The sequence below is a fragment of the Protopterus annectens genome, chromosome 5.part0 (assembly GCF_019279795.1).
Source record: "Protopterus annectens isolate FY-2018-M chromosome 5.part0, PAN1.0, whole genome shotgun sequence".
NCBI classification, from domain to species: Eukaryota; Metazoa; Chordata; order Ceratodontiformes; family Protopteridae; genus Protopterus; species Protopterus annectens.
The window spans coordinates 962,074,093-962,087,516 of record NC_056735.1 but is presented as its reverse complement, the minus strand read 5'-3'; positions in this window follow the sequence as shown (position 1 = coordinate 962,087,516).

Sequence of the window (13,424 nt, the reverse complement as noted above, 5' to 3'; positions counted from 1 at the left end):
ATAGTATATTTCTGATAAAGGAAATCCCCACTTTCTAACCATGGCTATATTATTTGAACAAATTATTGCCCATATAGGAAAGTGGTTCTATGTTCACATATTTCACATACTGTAGTTGCACTTAACAAATGCATTCAGTACCATTCCTTACTTTGTCACTATAACAAGCTCAGTGAAACTTAAAAACATATATATAATATAACAGAATAGTAAAGTGGGTATAGTCTGACAGAGTATAAAAATTATGTGTGAAACTAATGGGTAAAGCAGAAGAAAATAACCTTGCAAACAGTGTGTCATGGTGTAAGTAATTTGGAATTTATTGATCTCTATTTTTGCTACTAGCATAAAATTATGGATTCATCTCTGATTAAGTAACTGTGGAGAGGACAGTCAAATAAAATGCGTAATCACATTACAAGACATACCATCATATCCTAAGAAAATCTAATCAAATTAAATGTTGGCACTGAAACTACAACATGAATTTGCATTAAAACAAATGTATAGCAGTACTGTTCAATATAACTTACAAGTACGGAGTTAAAATAACAAGTACTCACATGACATATAAATGGCAGATTTATTCATACAGATTTCATCTTGGCCCATAATGAATCTATTCCTTAGGGAAATTTATTTATAGCAGTATATTTGCTCCAGTGATGTACTACAGGTAAATGCATACAGATCCTGATTACTGTATTAAAAAGTATTTCATAAAAAACATTAACACACCATAATTTAGCTTTGTGTTTTCATATTGAAAACTATGTAAATCAGAAAAGTAAAAAAAAAAAAAAAAAAAAAAACTGTTATAACAATTCCAGTCAGCTCCAGAGTGTTGAGAAAGAAAACTGACTGTGCGGCAGGTGAGCTGAGTTCAAATAGCGGCTCAGACACCTGTAGAGCTAGCTGTGAAAGATAGGCAAGCAGACACAAGTGTCCATGGGGGGGCAGTGGCTCTGACTCACCATAAGGCTGACACCTAGTGGAAGCATTAGATACTATCTAGTGGAGTTTGAGCCTCCTGAGTCTATGCTAGTGCATTCGCACAAGGAAGCAAAGGCCAACTAGGCATGTAGATTCAAGCTTCCACTAGGGAGACAGGAATGGTGGAATGTTGTGGAACTGCAGAGAGTGTGTGTGTGTGTGTGTGTGTGTGTGTGTGTGTGTGTGTGTGTGTGTGTGTGTGTGTGTGTGTGTGTGTAGTACTCCCAAGAAGAGACAGCAGACTGGCCCCAGGACAATCAAGTTGGCACAATCCCTAACACCAAACTCTTCCCAAAGAATGAAAGGTCATTTGGGATTCCTGAGCAGGAACAAATAGGCTGTAGAGCTCTCACCAAGCCAAGGAATGCCCATCTTCTGCTCTTCCAGAATGAATAAACTAGGTGCTGATAATGGAGACACTGGGTGAGGTCCTGATGAAGCAAAAACAAAAGCTGTTATAGCAAGCTTACTAACTAAATAAATAAACAAATAAGTGGAGCCTGTTTAGTCTGAATAGTTTTATTTAAAACCACACCAGTTAAAACCATAAAGAACTGTAAAAGCTGAACAAAACTTATAAACACCAATAATTGATTCAGCATAATATTGATTCAGCATAATATATCAAATTTAAACTATCAGTGAAACTGTGAGTGACATTCATAGTCTTGTTCTGCACAAATATGCAGGGCAAATAAGTGAAACATGCTGCTTCACCTATAAGAAAATATAGTAAATATAAATGAACAGCACAACTTTTCAGTCCTATGAAGCCAGTGAAGAAATGTCCAAATAAACTGTGCAATGTTGGAACTATGTAAAATCAGCTAATAACTATGCATGAATGTTATATCTTTTGCACATGTGTGTTAACTGCTGCCTATGTTCACAAGTTCCCAAGTATCCTCATGCATTTTCAAAATGTCTGTTTGTGGTGTGTGGAGAAATTTGTAATGCGCAGTATGAGCTGACAATGCACTATGCAGCACAGCCCACGGGTAACACTGTATGCACCACATCTTTATACTGTTACATAGTTATTGTCATTAGCCCACAGCTGTGGACTAGATGCTGCTGCTTCACCTGCTTTGCAGTATACTTACACAGGGTTTCCTGAGGGAGTGCCATGCTGCTGTTGGGTGTCCACCCTTGTTATTGTCACTAGTGGAACAAATGATAGAGGGAGCTGCCCTCCCATCATTGGTACTGACTTGTGGCAGTTGTGCACCAGATCAATACATAATATTAATTAATATTATACAGAGCCATGAATATTCTGCATGCAGTAGCAGGGTTATACTGAAGAGCCCTTCTCCTGACTCATCCAGACAGCAAAAATGATTTTTCAACAATCCAAATACTCACTAATTTACTCTGCATTTTTGGGACAGGGGGGGTGCTTAATCTCTCATCTACAGCTTCCTATGGGTAATGGACTACTTCCATTAACTAAGGTTCAAGTGGGCAGTCTGCATCACCTGGAAAACATAACAGGAAGGGACATATGGAATAGGGTGGTTGCTCCATAGTACATTGTTCAATATTTAGAGGAAATGGTTTGGGGAATAAAGTTATTTAGGGTGCACTTACATACTAGGTATCCATGAAGTGTCCTACCATGCAGAAATTGGTGGTACAGTGAACTTGTACACCTTATGTGTGAATCATGGGTACTGACAGGATGCTGAGCTGTTACATCACTATTAAAAGGTTTACCTTTAAAATGTTGAAGTGCAACTTGTCAAAAGACAGTTACACGAAAAGACATTTTCAAGATCTCAGTTAGTGGAATACAAATGCATCGAATGTGCAATGATCGAATGCACATTGACATTCTCTCATGACAGATTTGGCATTGTGGGTGCGGAGTGCACTATAGTGGAGATCGGGAAATGGATCCCTTCCCCACTGTAGTGCATCCTCGGAGTTAGAATATTAAAGTAGGGAGAGTGTGGGGGGTGCAGGGGAGCTTTCTCCCCTACATTACAGTGTGTTTTTGATATCTGAGTAAGAAACTCAGTGAATCTGCTTTTCGATTTGCTGAGTTTCAAACTTCAGTGCTGTTCAGAAATGCTGGGTTCAGCATTTCGGTTTGCACAAAGGGCTGTTCGGCAGGTTGATTTTCAACCTTTCAAAGGTAAACCTAATAAAATTATGTAAATTACATGCTGCTAGCAGTTGATGGAATGGTAACCCTTTTATGTTATCTTTCAGCCCATGGTCCAGTTGGGGATCTAATAGTCACATGGGTGCAATGAATTATACCAAGCACCTCACAAAAATGTGAAAGGCATGCAGGGTACTGGTTTGGTTCTGCAGTTGATACTGGAAAGTTGGTATACACATCCACACAGGGTCAAGAGTATATGGAGGATTTGCTTAAGTATTCTTGAGGCAGAAGCCTTTGAGATACCCAACATGACTCCATTCTGTCTCTGAAAGGTTTCTGTGGCAAGTATACTGAAGGCTATACATACCATGGTATCTACGGGAATAAGAAAGGCACACATTCCCCCAGTTCTAGTTTGTGGGCCGTACAAGTTCATCAAAGCCCTTTTAGTCTCTTTGTCCTCTTTAAACCTGTCAAATAACTCCTGCTTCTCAAAGCTGTAATCAGTCACCCTTTGTCTGTATCTCCTTCCCCAAGGTTAGCAAGTGCTACTTCAGGCAGTGGGTTGTAGTACAATGGAAGCAAGTTGGAATGGTAGAAATGAAGTCAGCCATTTTCACTGACTGCAAAGTGACTGGAAAATGTACTTATTCTCTTTGCACTTCTGTAGCAAAATGTGACTATGAATTGCAAAAGACAGGAATAATTAAAATTCCTTAATATTTTTTTTTACACACATTTATAACTGGCATCTCATTATGCACCTTTTTGCCTCTATAGCTCTTCACAACTTTCCTAATGCTGCACATAAGTGAAGCTTATCTCTTTGAATCAGATCTTGCTTGCACTTGTGCGTAGCTAGCATTCATTGTCTCTATGCACGTTCATAATGAATGTGACTACCACCCTATACAATGGCTTAGTTACAGAATGCTAGGTAAGACATGCATACACCATTTCTAAGAATTGTGTGCCTTTATATACGGACAGAATTAACAATCTAATATTATGTGCAATTTTAATCATAAGTAAGTCCTACAAATAGTATGCATTAGCTCTTTAATTTCAAATTATATAGAACTGTTCTGGAAAAAAGAATGGAAAAAAAAAACATCAAAACCTCACACCATACTAAAAAGTTATTGGTTGTTTTCTATGCCCTTTCATAGAAATTAATATCTTCACAACGATTTGATGTAATCCAGCCTGAAGTTTCAAGAAGATATCATAACACTAGTCTTTCATTCCATAACTAACACAGAGCTGGGCACTTGCAAGAACAACTCTAATTTGCAGTTTGCTACTATTATCATAAATTTGATAAGTCTATAAGTCTCAAGACCCATTTCCTTGGGTAACTGAGACAGCTAAAAACATTCCCTCCCACATATCTTATGCCTGCTCTGACCATAGTTGGCGTGTGGACAGAACCAAACTATATGGACTACATCTGTATCTATGGTGCCACATCTAAAGTATGTGAAGCATGACTTCCTATCTTGTGTATACAGTTTGTCCTCTGCATAAGTCCTAATACTGTGCTACATTAAGGGCAAGGCAGTGAGTGTGAACATATAGCACTATTCTCCATATGCACTGGGCATATCCGGCTTGAATCTGGCTATTTACCTGCCTTTCAAACCTAAAAGTAAGCCTTCCAGTAGCACCTGAATCACTAAGAGTTTTGTATAGTAATCTGAAGTTTTGGTTTTTACTCATTGCATACCAAGCCAGAGAATATGCAAAATTTTCTAAAAATGTTTAATACTGTTCTTATAATTTCATTACTGTTTTCCCCATAAGAATGCAGTCATCTGCAAACATCATGAAAACATCAGTCTCTTTTCATTCTTGTTTTAAATCATTTATAAGATTTTAAAAGTTCCATGCCATCTCTTATATCATTAAAACAAGCAGTTACAAAGAAAGAGGATATTCAAGATATTTTTTATAGGTCAAACTGTCCAGTGAGATAATCCATTTATCAGGACCTTCAAAACAGGCTTATTATATATAGGTGAGAACCAAGCTAGAATGTATCCTCAAAAGCTCTAGGTGAGAACCAAGCAAGAATGTATCCTCAAAAGCTCTAGGTGAGAACCAAGCAAGAATGTATCCTCAAAAGCTCTTTTCATTTACCTGTTAAAAAAAACACGGTAGGAAATAGAATCCTTTTTAAATGTCAAACAACATCATTCTCACTCCTCAGCACTTTGCCATATAACCATTGATGAAAGTGTTTGTTTTACATTTTATTTGTGGTTTTGGCACCGTTATGGCTTGTGGATTCGTCATTGATTTAAGAAGCCAGCATCAACCAGCCATCTACACTTTGAATTCCTTGTATAAATCTCCTTTTTCTGGTCTGAACTAGATTAGGGAAGGTCTTACATGAATGTCTGACAATCATCTTGATCAGCATTTACTATCTATAAGTAACAGAGATATATGGAGGGGGGTGTCCATTTACTTCAAGCATTGCTTATTACAGAACATCTATACTAGAGTTCAAAACTTGTGGATATATTTTGAAACACAAAACAGTCTTACTTTGAACCTCACTCCCACAGCTTCTGTAAAATTCCTCAATGTGTCCTTACCTTAATTCTTTAAAAGAATACTGGCCTTTAATAGCAAGATTAATCTCAAAGATATGCAATTTTGTTTCTAAAAGATTAAAGGAGTCATTATCTGTAGTTTTTTCTATGAACATTCTTTAATCATATGGGCCTGGATCATTGATAGTAGCATTAAAATATAATGGGTATGATGACATCAGATGATGCATTTTTTCTTAGATTTAAACATGTAAATAGTTGGGTATTTCATTAGATGTGTTAACTTTGAAAATGATTTTTAATAATATGGGATAAAATGCAATATAGCTGGCTTAAGATGTATGTTTTTTATTTAAAATTTAAAACTGTGTATTTGATTATAAGTGCATAACTCATAACTTTTTATAAATAATATGGAATACAATACAATATAGTCAACATCAAATGATTTATCTCTTCTTGGATTTAAACACTGGTGTTTTTTATTAGATGTATAGTATTTATAACTGTATTACTTGAATGCTATGGAATTGTTTACAGTAATATGAAATTGTTTACTGTTGCCATACTTACTTTTTCCTTGGTAAGGTGAATTATAACACTGTGAAATCGAATTGCAGCAGCTAGTTTTAAAATGAAAAAAATAGACTCAAGTTGTGTTTGAAATATCTCTAACCACTGAGGAATACTGAACCAGTGCCTTTTCTTATGTTCCTCTTCTTCTTGTCTAACACTATTTGAACTTGGAACACTACTTAATGTTCACGGAGTACTGAATCAGAGCAGCTGCAATTCTTTCCTTTCTGTTTGTTCAAGAAACTACAACTTATGGAAAAACTTAAAACAAGGAGTTCTAAATCATAGATATGCTGAACTTTATTTTTATCCAGAGGCTTCAGTCAGTTACAATGAGCATAAGGAAATAAAAATAGATGTAGTATATTAGTATGAAACATTTATATTTTCCTTGGGCTGCTGCAGTGCTATCTGGAATGTATAATCAGTTTCTTTTTAAGCCAACAGTTTTTATTTATTCATTTGTAAAAGCTTGTGACTGAGTTATTATTTTCTTAGCTGTGGGTAGCTGCACACCATTGATTTGATGGTTAATATTTGCCCTCTTTGAACAGAAATAACTTGGCTAATAGATTTTATTATGCAATGTTAGTTGTCTCAATGTAAGAGTATTTAGTGTGTGAGATCTTGGTATCAGATTAGTAATCTGACTGGCAGCAGCATGTGCTGTACTGCCACTGGAGAAGTATCAGTAACTCCTCCTGTGAAACACTGAGACTGTTTATAAGAAAACTGAGTAACCTACTAAAGAACTGTATATCCTGAGGTGCAGCGTTAACAAAAAAAAAAAATAAGAAGCAGTCTAAAACCTCAAAGTGTAGACAGAAGAACTTTTAATAGAACCAATCAATCCAATAAAATGTTAAATGCTTTCATCCATTAATAATTAAGTAGGACTTCATCAGAACAAATAACCAAAAACACGTCAGTGCATGAAAAATACCAAATTAAAAAAAAAATACACCAATGGGTGGTCTTCCAAAGACTAGTATTGTTTAGTGCAATAAAAAAAGTTTTTCAAGTCCACTTTGTGTTTTTTAATATCCAGCAAGTGGAAGAACTGGGAGGACTATCCAATGATGCACTTTTTGGTTATTTACTTCATTAGAACAATAATAAAAGTGCAATCACATCAATTTATAACCCTCTCATAACACCCTAGTTATGTCAGCTTAAAGAATCATTAACTAAAATCATAAGACATAAAATTTTGTAATTAATTTGTAAATATCCTCTTTGCATGCTTTATCAAATACCTGCACAACTGGGTGTAAAGCAGGGTTAAAGACACTTTTCTTTTTAAATCCTTTGTTGTTGAGCTTGTTCCCAAAACCTGAACCAAAATTATTGTTAAGGAAATTAATTGCTAAGTTTAATTTCCTTGCAAATAATTTAAGTTCAACCAATGTATCAGATAGGTCTAAAGTTCTACGTGTAATAAATCTGAACTTTGTCTAAAAAAAAATAGAGGAAATACTTAAATGACTTTAACTGAAAATATTGAACCCTTTAAGTGACAACATAATATCCCCAAAATCCTTAGAAATGAACTCTTCATGCCCCTGCCCCTTTTGTCCTTCCCCGTTGTGATCTGGTGCCTGGAACTCTGTTCACTGGGGCCCTTGTCATAAAACTGAACTGTACTGCTGATCAGCCACTTGGACCTCTGTAATGAGGAAATTCTGTGTATTTGATTAAATCGTTAATCATTGTTGTTGTTGTTATTACGTGTCCCTTCCTTGTAATCAACCTCCTTTTTTAATTCATGTGAATGAGTATTATAGTTGCTTAAACTATCAAAAGCAGCTCTGTTCCCATGCATACTTAATTTATTGATATTGATCTTAATGGGATACACACTGTTCTCATCATGTTTTGACATCCCTATCATTTTTGTCATTTTCATAATTAGGATGTCTTCAGTCTGCTTATCTAATTTTCCAAATGCATTGCTATACAATGAAGAATAATTTGTCAAGCAATTAATCACCCTTAATCTTTCCATCAACTCTCTCAATGTCATTAAATCTGATATCAGTGACATGTTATGTTTAATAATCAATTTCAATTTGTCATATCCTTAGTGGTCAAATATTTGAATAAACCTTGTGGTGTGATCCCTGTTTTAACGCATTCCTTCTGATACCTTTTAAGCTTCTTAGCTTCATTAATTTCTTTTCAAAGTCAAAAACAGCACCTTTAAGCAAACCAAAGTTGTGAATTATATTATTGCCATATTGACATGCTTATGAACCAAGTTGGAAAAGGAAAATTTCTTGTCCAACCAAGTAGTTAAACTTGGTGTATTTTACCAATATTTTCGTCAAGTCAAACCTTTTTGTGTGCTTGTTGAGCAAGGGCAGTCATCACCTAAAACACTTGCCTTTGGGTATGCATTCAATTCTGAAGCATGCTCACATCCTTTGTGATCTTCACCATCAGAAATTAAAACAACTTAAGTGGTAGATCCAGATGGGGTGGGCATATCTTTTTGAGTTGCAGACAAATTACTGTTTACTGGGTCAACTAATTCTGGTAACAAAAAATTGTGTAAACTGAGTAAACAAATCCACCAACCAGTTGAGTTCTCCTTTAAGATCTCTTATAGTAGACACCAAGGTGGAGCGTTCCATCTTGTCTTGGTTAGGTGAATTAACAGGATAATCACTGGAAGGCTCTGTGAAGGCTGATCCCCCACTGCCACAAAAATGGCTAAGAACCAAAACATTAGGGAGACAAATAACCAACTAAAGAAGTGTGTATCTCAAGGTGCAGCCTTAACAAAAGCCAAGAGCCACTCTAAAACCTTGAAGCATAGATGGAAAAAACTTTTAATAGAACCAATAAATCAAATAAAATGTTTAGTGCTTTTGTCCATCAATAATTAAGTATGACTTCATTGGAACAATAACAACAGTGCAGTCACATCTTTTTATAACCTACTTATAATGTCCTAGTTATGTTAGCTTTAAAGAATCATTAAATAAAACCATAATACATGTAGCCAGACAAGTACATGCCAATGCTACATTCTAAATGTTCCACTAAAATTATGCATGGTTCACAAACAATCAATGTTTAAGTAAATATAATGTAAAAAGAACAAATGTGATAAGTTACTAAAGTTTAGTTTCAGTACTGCCTAAATGGAAGTATGGTCATTATGGAAATTTGTCCATTTAAGTCTGGAAAAGAAGAAGCTTTGAGTATACCCTTTGCACTCAAGCTTAGTTTACAATTGACCTACAGAGAGATTTAAAGGTACTTTCTATAAAATACCAAAACTATTTTTCTGAAAAATAGATAATGTTTAGAGTGTTTCGCTAATGAATTATTAAGATTCTTAGTTATTGCATTATAACAGTGCTCATAAATTCTTCATCTCAGTGGGCATTCACTGCATTTAGTGATGTACACCACCCGTAAAGTTGAACAATTCCCTTTCTCAAATGTTTAACATGTCTCTGACAAGTTCTCTAAATTAGGAAATTCAGCATCAAAAATATAGGGACATTGACTACAACTTCCACATTTCTTCATGCCACCCTTCTTTTTTGAATCCTGTTAAGATTTGTTTGTATTAAATACTGTTTTAAAACTGGAAACAGTTTTATACACAAAATTAGGTTTATAGCCTATTATCTAAAGAAATTGATCTTTAAAAGTATTCCAGTTCTGCAAAATAATTTTATTACCATTTTAGAGTTGTTATATTGTACAACTACGGCTATTGAAAAATCATCCTTAGTGATATGTAAATCTATTCAAATTATTCATACTAGCACCATCATTTAGAGTCTTACCCAAAATTAGAATGTATTTAATGACTCATTGTTTTAAAACATTGTGATGAACATTTTCTACCATGTCTTTTGGATAACCTCTCATCAAAAACATTTTCAGTTTATTGGATTCCAGTAACAGGTCTTCCTTATTTGAAATCATATGGGCAAGGCTGATAAATTGTTCTCATAAAAGACTAATTTTTTTTGACCCAATGGATACAACCTTATCAAAAACAAGAACCACTCTAAGCCATCTATGCTTCAAGGTTTTAGAGTGTTTTTTTTTGTTTTTGGAAAGGCTGCACCTTCAGATATGCATTTCTTTAGTTGTTTATTTGTTCCCTGGAGCATGCACCAGTTTTTGGTTCAAAATCGATTAAGTATCAGTTACTGTTTGTGAGATTGCACAAGAAATCTCCAAGCACAGACAGGAAGAGCAAAATCTTGATTTGTCGGTGATTATGACCCTGTTCTGTAGCTGGCAGTGTAAAGCTTATATGGGTGTAACAGGATTCTGTCAAAATCCAAAGAAGTAGAACATATTTGCCATGATCTCTTACTGTCAGTCACCCCTTATATGCATAAGGGGTGCAAACGGTACAGATTGAGATTCTGTATCCCCTACACCAATATTATTTAGTGGGATATATGAGTTTTAAACTCCATCCATCTGCATATTAATTGGTAACAGTAGTGAGGGATATCAGCACTGTAGCACTGTTTGTCACATATTTAGTTTGTAGTGGTATGATATATTGTAAACTGGAGTTTCATTGACTGCAAAACAGTTACATCACCAAAAAGTGTATTTAACCTTGCAGCCAAAAGGAAAATATACAGAAGCATACATTGCATAGCATTTGTTTAGTTTTTCAACTAGAGTAGGTGGGACATAAGTCAAATGAACTTTGATGGATATTCCAAGACAACAGTGGCACAACAGAATGAAGACTACAGATAAAAAGACTTCTGTTCATACTGGCTTAAGCAAGATTGTCTTAATTTCCACCTTAAATACAGTCCAAGTTCAATCCAGTGACTGTGGAAACAGCCTTGCAAGGACTGTAGGTCTGTCAGCATGCAGATAAAAGATCATACAATGTGTCCATATAAAATCCAGATTGAATTAAAGAGACTACAGCTGGAGATGAAACATATGGAGATAATATATAACTGAAACAGCAAAACAGCATAAAGCTGCACAAGATGAAAGGAAACATCAGCATGGACTACAGATGGAGATGATATGTATGAAGACTGAAGCATCCAATTGAATGAAATCTCTTAAAGACACTGAGTAGGAGAAGTAACAGCAGCAGAATGAGCAAGAACTCCCCATGACATTTTGCCAATCCATGTGACTAGTAGGGGGCTCAGCCCCAGGTACTAAGGTCAGTAGTAAATTATTTCCTCAGTATAAACAAGGGATTACCTTTAATAGTCTTACTTGGGCATTTGAAAGATGTGCTAATCAGAACTAAATTGGCCAAGGGCAATAGGTGAGACCTATAACTCATCTGCTCATGGCTAAAGCTATGCCTGCTATTAGTAACATGTCAGATTCTGACTTATGCTTATAGGCAAAGCTATATGTGATATTATTAATATGTTAGGTTCTAATTATGCTGACTATAACAAAGTGCATCCTCTCAGAATTTTCTAAGCTCATACATGGAAATTAGAGAAAAAAAAGTTGTGAGAACAGAAAAGGGAACAAGAAGATAATGTCTGCTATTTTATTCTGGAAACAAGTGATTTATTTTGAAACAGGGTGATTGAATGCCAAGTTACACTTTTGTATTGTTCGGATATTTGATAATTAGAGAACAAGCATTCAGTATTTTGTCTGTGGATATGAGGACCTGGCTGACAGGGAGTGTGCCTCAGCTGTAAAGAAGTGCAAGAAGTGTGATCTCCATTTATAGAGCAGGGCAAAGCTGCATTGCCAGAGATTACCCAGCACTACACATGTGTATAATGGAATCAATGGTGGGCAATCTAAACCATTTCATCATGTTCCACAGGCAAATAGGGAAGTCACTAGTTCTGCTACATGACAATGTAACTGAGTTGGGCATGTACAGTCCTAATGTCCACACAGACTATGAAAGGAAGCAAAAATCCATGTGAAGGAGCTACCAGAGATAGTACCATTGTAGTGGTGGGTGTCTTGAAACTGCACTTGTTCCAGATTATCACCATAGACTGTACTCTATACTGGTACAGAGTGAAGAAACTATTGCAAAGAGGCATACTGCATCAGACATCACTACTGCTGGACTTGCAGTTGTTAGGAACATTACTTTCCTGAGCAGTCCACTACATTTAGTGCCAGGTGTTCATTTGCCAGGGCTCACTGAAACTGTAAAAGGGAGCAAGGAGACAAGCATGTGACAGTGTTTGTTGATATCCTAGCAGATGTCATGTTTAGAAATAACTTTGATGATACACTCTTGAGTACATGCAGTTACGTACAACCAGACATGGAGGCAGGCACATGGAGAAAGCATAAGGTGAGAGACCCAGACAGTGTCTGCACTTCCAGCAAAGGGTGCTGATGTGGTTATTTCAGCAGAAGAGTTGGGTAATACAAGGCTGAATTAGAGATACAGGTGGCAAAAGATAATGGGCTTCATCTACAAAGCGACTACGTAAAGATAAGGGACATTTGGTAGTGGCAATCCTAAATTTAAGCCACAGTTGTCAAAGGATATTAGACTTTCTATGGAAAGGGAAAATTACAACAATCACAAACAGAGTTACAACATGTAGAGATCTCAGACATTATATTACAAAACTTGAAGGAAGTAGCCAAAATGTTTTTAATTTCAAGGCAGAGGGAATCTATACACTGCAAAAAGAGATTATTTTACAGTGACTCAACTCCTGGATGGAGGGACAGAGGGAGAAGTGGTATATAAGTTCGAAGTTTCTAGGGTCTACCATTGGGCACTTGTTGCCATAGCCCATGATATTTCTTTTTCAGATCATCTATGCATACAAAGAGGCGACTTATTTGTACTGGTCAGATATTGCAAAAGACACATGAGCAGTGTCAATAAGTTGACAAGGTAGGAGACATAGCTAAGGCTACTTTGGTGTCTTTGTCTTAAACTGAGGAATTATTTCAGAGAAAAGCCAAGGATATTGTAGTACCTTTTAATACTGTAGGCACCAGGAATAAAAATCATTGTGGTGGTAGAATAGGCTACCAGGAGTATACTTTGAATAACTGAAGACACAAAAGCTAAAATGACAAATAATCAAACTAAAATAATCAAAAATCAAAATGTAAATAAAACCTGTTGGTTTCTCAGAGGGGAAGCCCCCTACACCACCCATGTGGGGAGCTGTGGCCTCCACTGCACTTAAATATACCAACTTCAAGAACTGTCAGCACTG